The 14000-nt window shown below is 42.2% G+C and overlaps 1 protein-coding gene across 1 annotated transcript in view; it reads right to left on the reverse strand.

Moving 5' to 3' along the window:
* Positions 1-14000, reverse strand: part of PPP1R16B (protein phosphatase 1 regulatory subunit 16B) — a 121685-nt gene that overhangs the window by 75742 nt on the left and 31943 nt on the right. The window lies entirely within an intron of this gene.

Raw genomic sequence — 14000 nt, forward strand, 5'->3', positions numbered from 1 at the left:
AGTGCTGGGATTACAGGCATGAGCCACCACACCTAGCCAGCTCTTTTTTTTTTTTTTTTTAATAGTAGAGACTCCTGCTACTGTCCCCACATACCAACCACAAATAACAGTGTAGTTAGGTTCATTTTAGTTACACAACTATTCCAAATGGGTAATGATTGACTTTGATACATTAATCTGGGAAAGGTCTCCAGGGGTGTGGCCCTAGGCTCCATCTCTGCCCATGACTTATTCAATATTTTTTTTTTGAGATGGAGTCTTGTTCTGTTGCCCAGGCTGGAGTGCATTGGCATGATCTCGGCTCACTGCAACCTCCACTTCCTGGGTTCAAGCAATTCTCCTGCCTCGGCCTCCCGAATACCTGGGACTACAGGCACCCACCACCACACCTGGCTATTTTTTGTATATTTTAGTAGAGACGGGGTTTCACCATATTAGCTAGGCTGGTCTCGAACTCCTGACCTCAGGTGATCTGCCCACCTCCGCCTCCCAAAGTGTTGGGATTAACAGGCTGAGTCACCACACTGGGCCCTATTCAACATTTTTGGCAGGGATTTGGATAATGGCTTAGGACTGTGTTTCTGAGTCAGCAGCCTCTAGCCTAGCCACAGTTGACTAATTAAATTATTTCTAACTAACTACAATCAAAACTTTAGCAGCTATCATATTGGACAGCACATTTCCATCATGGGAAAAAATTTCTGTTAGACAATTCTGGTCTAGAAGGCAAATGCTCATTGCATTTATGAATGACATGGAGTAGAAACTGCTGGTAAATATTTCATTTGAGGTGGATACATTTCATTATGTCCTGGCCAGTATCCATTCTCCCTCCTTCTGGAAATAGCATCCCAATATTTTGAGGGGAGTGAGTAGGCACAACATAATCCCAAGTGTCAGACCACGTGTTTGGGAGAAGCAGACTCTAGGAATGGGGATATGGCTCCAGTCAGACCAATCACAGCCCTGCTTCCCTGATCTAGCCGTTGCAATTGACTCGGGAATTGACCTCATAGCCAATGAGGTTCCATTCTGTAACTTGTTGAGCCTGGGACACTTCTGGGAAAAGAAATTATTCTTATTGAGGTTGCCATAATGATTTAGAATATATATTTCAAGCTGCTGACAGCCATCTTCTCAGAGACATTTCTGGGTAGTCTGTGTATCCACATGTACCTGAAGCTGTGCTATCTTTGAACTTCTCCACTACACGAACACTGTTTTGCTAACCTTATTAATTTGATTTTTTGTCACTGGTGACACAAAAGTCCTAACTAATCATTCAAGAATCCAAAATTATCTGAGCAGGTAGATAATTGGGCTCAAAACTCAACAAGATAAATGTAGAGCTTGACTTCAATGTTAAAAATCAACTGTGTGTCCAGGAAGGCTTTTGGGGTATTGATAATGTTCTGTTTCTTGATCTGAGTGCTGATTAGTTACATGGGTGTGCTCAGTATATGAAAATACAACTAATTTTACCCTTTTCTGTCTGATGATTATGTTTCAACAAATACTTTTTTTAAAAAATCAGGGTGGGGAAAATGTAGCTTCATTAATGGGAAACTGACTTGGGGGGGGGTTGTTTTTTTAAAATTCAATGAGTCAACAGCAGCTACCCAAAAAGCAAATGGAAACTCAAGCCATACTAACAGGAAAACTCAACCAGAACGAGGAAAGTGACAGCCCCATTCGCTCTAGAGTGAGCCAGATCAGACTTCAGGAAGAGTGTAGACAAAGCAGAGCACTTTCACAAATCTCAAAGCCACATGTCATAAAAGAATAGCAAGAGGAACAGAAGTAGTTAGCCTAGAGAGAGGGGAGAGAGGATAGCATATGGACAGGACTCAGATCTCCAGGCCCACTGAAACACTGAAATGATCAGGCAGCCTTGTCATCTGCAAATAATGTTCTCTTCTATATAGAAACCCCCAAGATAACTCACTGAGAAACCAAGACTAAGGTGAATTCAGTAAATTGGCTTTGTATAACATCACTGTACAAAACCCAAAGCCCTCCTTTTAGAACATTAAATGGGACTTACATGAAAAACAAAAAAAAACCCTACAGCTTTCCTAAAGGACATGAAAGAATACATGTTTAACAGAGACATGTGCCATTTGCCTGCTTAGAAAAACTCAGCACGGTAAACATACCAGTTTGGTCCTAATTAATTAATTAATTTAAAAAATACTTTTTAAGTTCAGGGGTACAAGTGTAGGTTTGCTATGTAGGTAAACTTGTGTCATGGGAGTTTGTTGTACAGCTTATTTCATTCCCCAGGTATTAAGCCTAGTACTCATTAGTTATTCTTTCTGATCTCCTCCCTCCTCCCACCCTCCACCCTCCAGTAGGGTCCAGTGTGTGTTGTCCCCCTCTATGTGTCCATGTGTTTTCATCATTTAGCTCCCACTTATAAGTGAGAACATGCAGTATTTGGTTTTCTGTCCCTGTGTTAATTTGCTAAGGACAATGGCTTCCAGCTCCATCCATGTCCCTGCAAAGCTTTGGAGAAATCTATTTTTGAGGTTTGGCGGGAAAGCCGGACCAAATAGTCCTAAATATTATGTGAACAGCTGAAAATAACCATGGACATTTTGCAAACGAAGAGCAATCTGAGGAAAAACTTGCTTTTATCACACATTAAGCCATAATATAAAGCTACAAGGATCAAAGTGGTATGTAACTGGCACCAAAACAGGTGGCTGGAACAGAACAGACATCTTGGAGAGTTACCCTTCATTACAGATGAGGCTCTAGAATACGAGGGTGGCCTTACAAACTTGTGGGAAAGGAACAAATGTTGGGAAAATTGATAATGCTTTGGAAACAAAATATATGCAGATTTTCATTTAGTACTCTGTACTAAAATGAATTTTAGAAATATTACATATTTATTTAAGGCCCCCTAGAAGAAAACATAGGTTTAATATGCATCACTAGATGAGGAAACATTTTAGAGCAAGAGCTCATAAACTTCTTCTGTAAAGGGCCAGAGAGTAAATATCTTCATCTTTGCAGGCTATATGGTCTCTGTTACAACTCAGCTCTGCCATTGTAATGTGAAAGCAGCCATATATAATATGCAAATGAGTGGGCATGGCTGTGTTCCAATAAAACTTTACAAAAACAGACAGTGGGAAGATTTGTCCTTCAGGCCATAGTTTTTTAGTCCCTCCATAGGAATAAAAGCAAAAAATAAGATGATTTTTAAAAAAGAAATCAAGTATCATTACGTTTGACTATATAAAAAATAAGAACTCTAAGACATAAAAAACTTACTATAAACAAAACGTGAAGGCAAACACATACACACACTGCAGAAAATATATGAACCGTACAAGAAAACAAAGTGTTGGCATCTCTCCCTCCAATGTCATTCTCTCCCTTTCGCTCCTTCTCCCTGTCTCCTCTCACACACACAAACATACACACACACAATTGTTGAAACCAATAAAAAGTACACTAGTAGAAAAAATGGACAAATGGTTCAGGTCCAGTGGCTCATGCCTGTAATCCCAGCACTTTGGGAGGTCAAGGCAGGCGGATCACCTGAGGTCAGAAGTTCGAGACCAGCCTGGCCAACATGGTGAAACCCCATCTCTACTAAAAATACAAAAATTACCCGGGGTGGTGGCAGGTGCCTGTAATCCTAGCTATTGGGGAGGCTGAGGCAGGAGAATTGCTTGAACATGGGAGGCGGAGGCTGCAGTGAGCTGAGATCGCACCACTGCACTCTAGCCTGGGTGACAGTGAGACTCCATCTCAAAAAAAAAAAAAAGCATCAACAAACAACTAGACAACTCAAAGAAGTAGCGAGGTGACCAGTAAGCTTATGAATAGGTATTAAACCTTCAATGTTTTGATTTTAGTCAAATTAAGACAACAGGACTATTTTCCTTATATCAAATATATCAGCAAAGGAGTGTTTTCAATGTCATCATCCAGCATTGATGTGGCAGGTGTCACTCAACACAGAAGCCCTGTGGGCTCCACCTTCTCATTTCTGCAACGCCCAGTGACCACCATAGGCTCTCACCAAGGCTACTGTGACGGCTTCTCACGAGCCTCCCTGCTCCCCTCATGGCCCTGTGAAAATAGACTCCTACAATCTATTCTACACTCAGCAACCAGGAAAATCCATCCCTAATTCAAAATCTATATCTCATCATATGATTCCCCTTTCAAAACCACCAGTGGTTTTTCATCGCAACCAAATACACAGTTCCAACTCCCGTCTTCTAAGGGCAGTGTGCTCTCCCCCAGACCACCTCCTCCCCCTACCCCTCCTCCTCCCATCTTTCTCCTGTCTTCAAACAAGCCAAGCCCATTCCCATCACATATCCTTTGTACATGTCCTCCAGACTCCTCCACATTCAGGTCTCAGTTCAAATCACCTCCTCAGACAGGCTCTCCCTGATACCACAGCTCTAGCAAATGACTAATTTTGCAGAATTCACAAGTGAATGTTAGGATAAAAGTTATTTTTACTTTTACATTTTTATTTATTTGTTTATTTTTTAGGGACAGAGTCTTGCTCTGTCACTTAGGCTGGAGTGCAGTGGCACCATCACAGCTCACTGCAGTCTTGAACTCCTGGACTCAAGCAATCCTCCTTCCTCAGCCTCCCAAAGCTCTAGGATTACAAGCATGAGCCACCACAATTGGCCCTAAAAGTTGCTTTTTAAATGCACACAAACTCACTCCTTGTTTGTGTGTAGATCCGAAGGGTTGAAGACAGCTGGGCTCACTCTCTGCCCCATCTGTTCCTCTAGATCTTCCTTTCGTGCCTGAGGAACTCAGCACCTGACTTGAGACTGCATCGAAGGCTTACTTGCATTCTGCTTTCTGGGTAGATTTCTCACTGAAAGCACCAGAATGGCAGGGGCATCGGGTGGCAGCCACTGCTCCTGTTAGGCAGCCCTCTCCATATGGTACCTTCTTTAGGCTCCATAGGTTCAATTTCCCTGTCTCCTTCGGGCCCTGGGGTGGGAGTGGGTGGTATGATCTCCCCACTTTTCCTATCCCAAGTTATTGCCCTATTCCTTGTTTATCCCATAAACCAGTGGTTCTAAAAGTGGTTCCCTAGATTTCTTCTTTCAGGGTAGTAAAAGATCAAAACTATTTTCATAGTAACACTAAGAAATTATTTGCATTTTTCCACTGTGTTGACATTTGCACTGATGGTGTAAAAGCAATGGTGGATAAAACTACTGCTGCTTTAACAAAATTCACTCAGTGGCACCCAGCTGTACTAGTAATCACCATATTCACTGCTTTGTATGTGCAATCAAAAGAAAAAAATCAATGCCAGTTTCCCTTAAAAGTGTCCTTGATAAAGCAGTAAAATGTATTAATTTTATGAAATCTCAATCCTTGAGTACATGTCCTTTTAATATTCTGTATGACAAAATGGGAAGTTCACAAAAAGAATAATCATTATTTCCATCTGCATTACTTGAGTCATTTTTTAAAGTTGTGTACTAAGCTAGCCTCTTCTCTCATGGAGCACTATTTTTACTTAAATGATGTCTAGCAAACAATGGTTATTAGCATTTAACAGGCTTTTTTTTTTTTTTCCTAAAAAGAGCAAATGGATCTTCTCAAAATGAACAGCATTTGTTACAACTGATAGAATTTGAACTTTTAAGCAAAAATCCAAATTTTAGAAAACTTTTATAGCTACCATGAACTTACAGTTTCCCAGTTCTTGAAGAATTGTATGGCAGGATTGGTGTTGAAACTATATATTTTCTTATATTGTATAAAGCAATGTGTCAACATTTGGAAGATTTGTATAACTCAGTGAACCGATATTTTCTAACAGATCCGATACATTACATTTAAAAAAAAAGTACACATGGGTAAAAGAATCATCCAAATGCAAGACAGTCCAGTGGATTTTGATGTAAATTGATATGGCTTCAGATTCCACACTGGAACTAACCTTTAAGAAACTACAACTTGTTGAGTTTAGATGTAGTATCAAAGAATATCCACAATATCTGAAAAAGCAATTAAAATATTTCTTCCCTTTTCCAGCTACATAAGATGTTCTTTATTTACTTCAACCAAAATAACATATCACAACAGATTGAAGGCAGAAGCAGATAAGAGACTCCAACTGTCTTCTGTTAAGTCAGATCTTTAAAAGATTCGCAAAATATAAAACAAGGCTACTCTCCTTACTGCTTTTTTTTTGTTTTGAAAAATATCATTTTTTTATAAAAATATTTATGTTAACATGTGGTGATTTTAAAAACATGTTCACAGATTCTTCTCTCTTCAAAAGATGGAGCTTAATTCCCCACCCCTTTAGTGTGGGCTGGACCTAGCGAGTCATTTCTCATGAATAGAAGATGGTAGAAGTGATGGTATGTGATTTCCAGTGTGAGGTCATAAAGGCATTGTGGCTTCCTCTATCTCTTGGATCACTCACTCTGAGAAAAGCCACCTGCCACGCTGAGAGAAAACTCAAGCTGTCTTATAGAGAGTGTTGTATGGTGGGGAACTGTGGCCTGCTGCCAAAAGCCAGGCCAGTGAGCCATCTTGGAAGTGGATTCTCCAGCCCCAGGTAAATCCTGAAGTGACTGCAACCTTATGAGAGATCCTGAACTGCAACTGCCCAGCTAAGCTGCTCTGGATCCCTGAGCCACAGAAATTGTGTGAGGCAGTAAATGTTTATTATTTTAAGCTGTTCAATTTTGAGCTCATCTGCTACGCAGAAGTAGATAGTTAGTCAACATATAATGAGTTTATCATTCTGATTTAATGAATGAATAAATATTTAATGTCTCCATTTAAATTTCGAATACAGTAAATATGGGTAGACAGAACCCAGTTAAACCAACACCCTTAGGAGTTATCAGGTTTTAAGAATGAAAAGGGGTTCTGAGATCTAAAAGTTTGAGGGCCACTTCCCTAAACCCTTTACAAACTGCCCTTGATCAAACTTTCCTGAAATCTCCGCATATAAAATCACCATTTGTTTCCTTGCAGGACGCTGCCTGACACAACAATATCAAAATATTATCAATGGTTGTTGCTGTTCAGTGGGAGTATGGGTGATTTTATCTTCTTAATGCTTCCTTTTTTTCTGTACTTCTAAAAGTTTCTATAACAAGAATGGGGCTTTTTCATGTGCAGAAAACAGAACTAGACCCCTTCCTGACACCTTACACTAAAATTAACTCCAGAGGGATTAAAACTTTAAACATAAGACCTAACACCATAAAATCCCTAGAAGAAAATCTAGGCAAAACCATTCAGGACATAGGCATAGGCAAGGACTTCATGACTAAAATATCAAAAGCATTGGCAACAAAAGCCAAAATAGACAAATGGGATCTAATTAAACTCCAGAGCTTCTGTACGGCAAAAGAAACAATCATTAGAGTGAACCGGCAACCAACAGAATGGGAAAAATTTTTTGCAACCTACCCATCTGACAAAGGGCTAATATCCACAATCTACAAAGAACTAAAACAGATTTACAAGAAAAAAACAAACAAACCCATTCCAAAGTGGGCGAAGGAAATGAACAGACAGTTTTCAAAAGCAGACATATATGAGGCCAACAAACATATGAAGAAATGCTCATCATCATTGGTCATTAGAGAAATGCAAATCAAAACCACATCAAGACACCATCTCATGCCAGTTAGAATGGTGATCATTAAAAAATCTGGAGACAACAGATGCTGGAGAGGATGTGGAGAAATAGGAACACTTTTACACTCTTGGTGGGAGTATAAATAAGTTCAACCATTGTGAAAGACAGTGTGGCGATTCCTCAAGGATCTAGAAATAGAAATCCATTTGACCCAGCAATCTCATTACTGGGTATATATCCAAAGGATTATAAATAGTTCTATTATAAAGGCACATGCACGCGTATGTTCATTGTGGCACTGTTTACAATAGCAAAGACCTGGAACCAATCCAAATGCCCATCACTGATAGACTAGACAAGGAAAATGTGGCACATATACACCATGGAATACTATGCAGCCATAAAAAATGATGAGTTCATGTCATTTGTAGGGACATGGATGAATCTGGAAACCATCATTCTCAGCAAACTGACACAAGAACAGAAAATCAAATACCACATGTTCTCACTCATAGCCGGGTGTTGAACAATGAGAACACATAGACACAGGGAGAGGGGCATCACACAATGGGGTCTGTTGGGGGGCACTAGGGGAGGGACGGCAGTGGGTAGGGAGGTTGGGGAGGGATAACATGGGGAGAAATGCCAGATATAGGTGACAGGGGGATGGAGGCAGCAAACCACATTGCCATGTAGGTACCTATACAACAATCCTGCATGATCTGCACATGTACCCCAGAACCTAAAGTACAATAAAAATATATATATAAAGAAAAAAAATGGGGCTTTTAAAAAATATATAATTAGAAGAAAAGAAACTTCCCTTTTCAAAATCACCAAAAGTGAAAGTCAGAGCTAGTTCCTGTAGATGAGCCAATGGTTTAAGGTGGGGGGTGGCAGGGCCTAGGTGTCCAGCGCTGTGCCTGGGTGTGGGGTAGGGGGGTTGCAGGTGGCAGGGATGAGTGGGCACCCCCACCCACCTCTCTTCAGTCAGAACATCTCCTTCCTTTGTTTTACATATTGGGTTTCTGCATAATATCTCATTAAAAGAAAAGTTTCCACTGCTTAAAAAAGAGTTTGAAAACCTTTACAGTGAGAAAAATCATTAAATTTAATAAGAGTTAAATTTAGAGTACAGAAGAATCACTCAAACATTTTTTGAATGAGAATTTCCATAAAGAAAACCCTACACATTCTGAGAGAAAAACAGAAGTCTCCAACAACTTAACATAAATTTGATGGTTTCAAGGGAGGCTGGGCTGTTGCGGCCCTAGAAAGAAGTTATATCTGGGGGCCCCCAAATCAAAGGGCCCAAGAGACCAGCAGAAACACCAGGATGCCTAAGGCCAAAACAAACACAGATCAGAACTGCAACTGAGGGTTCTCTTGTTTTCTAGTGAAAACAAAAGCAGGAAGTTCAAGACTGCCTGGTGGTTAAATGTATGGGCTTCAGAGACAACTGATCTGGGTTTGAGTCCTGGTCTGACAGACACGTAAAACCTGTGACACCTTGGCAAGTGACTTAGTCTCTCTCAGCTTCAGATTTATCATCTGTAAAATGGGGGATGAGAATTAACATAGTGAAGCCATTTTGGAAGACAGTACAGCTGTTTCTTAAAAAGTTAAACATAGAAAACCACATGTGAACAAAGTATTTCAGAGAAAAAAAAAAACAAGTCAAACATATACCAGGCATAGTGTCTCACGTCTGTAATCCCAGCACTTTGGGAGGCTGAGGTGGGCGGATCACGAGGTCAGGAGATCAAGACCATCCTGGCCAACATGGTGAGACCCCCATCTCTACTAAAAATACAAAAATTAGCTGGACATGGTGGTACATGCCTGTAATCCCAGCTACTCGGGAGGCTGAGGCAGGAGAACCAGGGAGTTGGAGGTTGCTGTGAGCTGAGATCGTGCCACTGCACACCAGCCTGGGAAACAGAGTGAGACTCTGCCTCAAAAAAAAAAAAAAAAAGTTAAACATAATTTACCATATGACCCAACAATTCTATTCCTAGGTAACAACCCAAGAAAAATGAAAATGTATATCCACACAAAGACTTGTACCCAAATGTGCTTACTAGCATTATTCATCATACCCCAAAAGAGGAATAATCCAAATGTTCACCTACTGGTGAATAGATAAACAAAATGTGGTATATCTACACAATGGAATACTACAGAGAAATGAAAGGGAATTAAGCTCTGATATATGATACCACACCAAGAATGAACCTTGAAAGCAGTATTCTGAATGAAAGACGCCAACCATAAAGATCATCTATTATATGATTCCATGTAAATAATATGGCCAGAAAAGGCAAATCTATACAGACAGAAAGTAGATTATGGATGCCTTGGGCTGGGAACCAGGAGTCACTGCAAATGGGCAAGAGGCTTCTTTTTGGGATGATGAAAATGCTTTTTGTTTGTTTTTGAGATGGGGTCTTGCTCTGTCACCCAGGCTGGAGTGCAGTGATTTGATCATGGCTCACTGCAGCTTTAACCTCCTGGACTCAAGCAATCCTCCTGCCTAAGCCCTCCAACTAGCTGGGACCACAGGCATATGCCACCATGCCTGGCTTTTTTTTTTTTTTTTTCAGTACAGACAGGCTTTCCAGGCTGGTCTAGAACTCCTGGGCTTAAGCAATCCTCTATCTTGGCCTCCCAAAGTGCCAGGATTACAGGTGTGAACCAATCCACCCACCAATGGAAATGTTTTACAAATGGATTGTGGCTGATGGATGCACAACTCTGTAAACTTACTGAAAATCATTGAACTGTACACTTAAAGTGGGCAAATTTTATAATATGTAAACTGAACCGCAAGCTATTTTTTTTAAATGGGTTTTTACGCTCTAACCTCCGAGAGTTGCTGTGAGGATTAACCGAGATACCATGTATAAGGCAAGCTGCCTGGTACAAAGTACCTGATAAATAATAACAATGATGGTGATCAGAATATGTTGCAATAGTAGGTTATGTAAATGTAGAATAAGAACAATTTATATCACTTATATAGCTCTTACCATATCACTTCAACATTTATCAACTTAATTTAACCCCCCAACAACTTTATGAAGCAGGTACATTATCATCCTCATTTTTACAGATGGGGAAACGGAGGCACCAAGAAATAAAGTAACTTTCCCAAGGATGCACAGCTAGTAAATGGTAGAGCCAGGATTTGAATCCTGGAGGACAAACTGCAGGGTCTGTGCTCCTAGCCATGTTACTACACTGTTTCTCAGTAAACATCAGCAATGTATTGAGTTGCTGCTTTAACCAGTGATGGGGTGGGAGTGCAGAAAAGGCTCATGGATGGCTCTCCAGAGGTCACGCCAAACTCAAAGCTGAGGGTTACAGGAGTTAGTTACAGGAAGAGTGTCCCAGACAGACGGAATTACATATACAAACGTGTGAAGGTAAGATATCACAAGGGACATGGGAGGATCTGGGTGGAGCTGGCGTTGCCTGGGACAGAGGGTGATACAGAGCAGTGAGCACAGGGCTCAGGCAGGTCCAAGAGCAAGGACACTAGCCTAAAGGCAATATGCGACCAGAGGACAAAACTCAGTGAGTTCCCAGCCTGCCTTTCTCAGGGAACAACTCATATTCCCCAGGCAGGTGGGGGAGGTTGACTCAGAGGCTGCTGTGAGCTCAGGGGAGCGGGGGAACTGCTGCCCCACGCTCCCACGCCACTGTGAGCTAACACCCCGGCAGCCTCCCAAACACCAGCTCCACCAGCAAGAAGCAGCCATTCCCAGCCTGCTGGAAGCAGCAGGCTCTGTAGTGCTGCCAGAAAGCTGAGCATAGCCCAGGGAGGTCAAGGGCTGATTGATGGCAGCCTCACACTCCTCATCCAAACCTAGGCACCTGTGGACCCCAAGGCCAACCCCAGAGCCTGCCACAGAGCACAGTGTTCTGGCCCCTGCCCCTCACTTGGCTGCCCCTAGAGACAGGGGGACTCACCCATGGGGTCTAGCACTTTTCTCAGTCAAATTCAATACCTTCAGATCCATCTCTTTCATTTTGCCACATCTGTTCTAGATAAACATTGGCACATGTACATGAAACATTCACTGTGGCAAAAGCAAAGCTACTGGAAAAATCTACATCAATAAGGAGCTAGTTCAAAAATTCTGGTGAATCCATACTATGGAATACTACACAGCAGTTAAAAAGAATGGCACAGATCTGTACTGTACATGTTCTGGCATGGAAATATCTCCAAGATATACTATTGGGTGGGAACAAAAGAAAATTGCAGAATAATGTATCTGGGATATTGTCACTTATGTAAAAACTTTAAAAAAGAAATCTGGCTTTATATTTCTCTTAAGTCCACAACTGCACAGGTAAATGAGAAAAATACCTGGAAAAAAAAGCATCAAACTAACAACAGTAATAATGGATGGATGAAAAGAAGGAAAGAAAGAGAGGAAGGAGAGAGGGAGGAAGGGAGGTACGGAAAGGACTTTTTACTTTGTACACTTCTGTGTTGATTGATTTTTTACAAGAAGAATGTATTTGTGCATGTTTAGGTTCTGAAAAGCATTGAACAAAACAAAGATAAAGGTCGTTATCACCATGCTGGTACAAGTCTCAGGGTAACTTTTCAAAGAACTGTCACATCCAGGACTTTATCTAAGTCTTGCCATACCCTCTTGATGGCAAGCTTTCAAAACCTGATTTTACAGATTAAAATACTGAACACAGTGGCTCACGCCTATAATCCCAGCACTTTGGGAGGCCAAGGTGGGTGGATCCTTTGAGGTCAGGAGTTTAAGACCAGCCTGGCCAACATGGCAAAACTTCATCTCTACTAAAAATGCAAAATTAGCTGGGTGTGGTGGTGCATGACTGTAATCCTAGCTACTTGGGAAGCTGAGGCAGAATTGTTTGAACCCAGGAGGCAGAGGTTGCTGTGAGCTGAGATCGTGCCACTGTACTCCAGCCTGGGCGACAGAATGAGACTTCTTCTCAAAAACAAAAACAAAATGAAACAAAACAATTGAACCCACAGAGGTGGAACAAGCTGCTCAAAGTCATAGACAGGGCAGCAGGGCTCTGTTCCCTCCATTCTCAGCCCAGTGCTCCTTCTAACCAGTACACAAGATATCAGCAAGGGATAGGGGCTGGCAAGGGGCCGGGAGGATGTTCTGAAGTCACAGCCAGTGCACAGAGCCCCTCAGGGAGTGGCAATGGGGCTTTGTCAGGGAAGAAGGGCGTCAGTAACGTAGGGTGAGAGAAGAGCTGATGAACTTCCGCCCCCAACAAAAATTAGACATCATGACAAGCCACCCACTGCGTGGGGATAGGGCTGCCGCATCACTCGGCAAACTGCACGTGGGAAGGAGCCTTGGGGCCATGTCCCCAAGCCCGAGATTTCACCCCTGTCTCCCCAGGGCTGCTCACCCCCTGCTCTCAGCGGAGCAGCTCCCAGCAGAGTGGTTCTAGGGATGCCTCTCGGCTCATTTCCTAGAGCCCTCTGCAGCTAGGTGGAAGTGGACTTATGCTTCTCAGAGGGTTCTAGAACCTGAAGAGCAAGGTGACTAAAACCCAGCACCCTCTTGGGCTGCAAGTGTCACCACCTCTCTGTTCTCTCATTGACTAGAAGGTGTGTGCAGGGACCCAGGAAGCATGGTCAGGACTCTCCAGGGACAGCCAGAAAGGTTTATTACACAGGGATGGGCCAAGGGAACCAGGGGAACAGGAGGTGTACAGACCCTGGCTGCACAATGAGCAGGCGAGACTGCCTCCGAATAAGCCCAGGGAAGGGGGCTGTGGTTAAACCGTGGATCCTCCATTCATTCTTACAACGGGAAGCAAACCTACAAGGCCATGAGGGCAGTGACAAGAGCTCAGACACTGGCAGTTCTGATCCCAGTCTGCCACCTTGGTCAAGGTTCTGAACCTATTTTAGTTCCCCTATCTGTAAAATGGGTGTTATTATACATGGCTCTTAAAGCACTGTCCAGGGAACAGATCATGATATCTAGCTCATGAGACACAATAATAATATAACTAAATTAAATACGGCAAGTACAAGGTATCCATAAAACCTGGAAACAGGCCAGGCACAGGTGACTCATGCCTATAATCCCAACACTTTGGGAGGCCGAGGCAGGTGGATCACCTGAGGTCAAGATTTCCAGACCAGGCTGGCCAACATGGCAAAATCCCATCTCTACTAAAAAAAAAAAAAAAAAAAAAAGCTGGGTGTGGTGGTGTATGCCTGTGATCTCAGCTACTTGGCTGGCTGAGGCAAGAGAATTTCTTGAGCCCGGGAGGCAGAGGTTACAGTGAGCCGAGATCACATCGCTGCACTCCAGCCTGGGCGACAAAGACTCCATTTAAAAAAAAAAAAATTTGGAAACACATGTTT

Source organism: Sapajus apella, unplaced genomic scaffold (genome assembly GCF_009761245.1).
Source record: "Sapajus apella isolate SASKATOON/1434 unplaced genomic scaffold, GSC_monkey_1.0 scaffold33, whole genome shotgun sequence".
Lineage (NCBI taxonomy): Eukaryota > Metazoa > Chordata > Mammalia > Primates > Cebidae > Sapajus > Sapajus apella.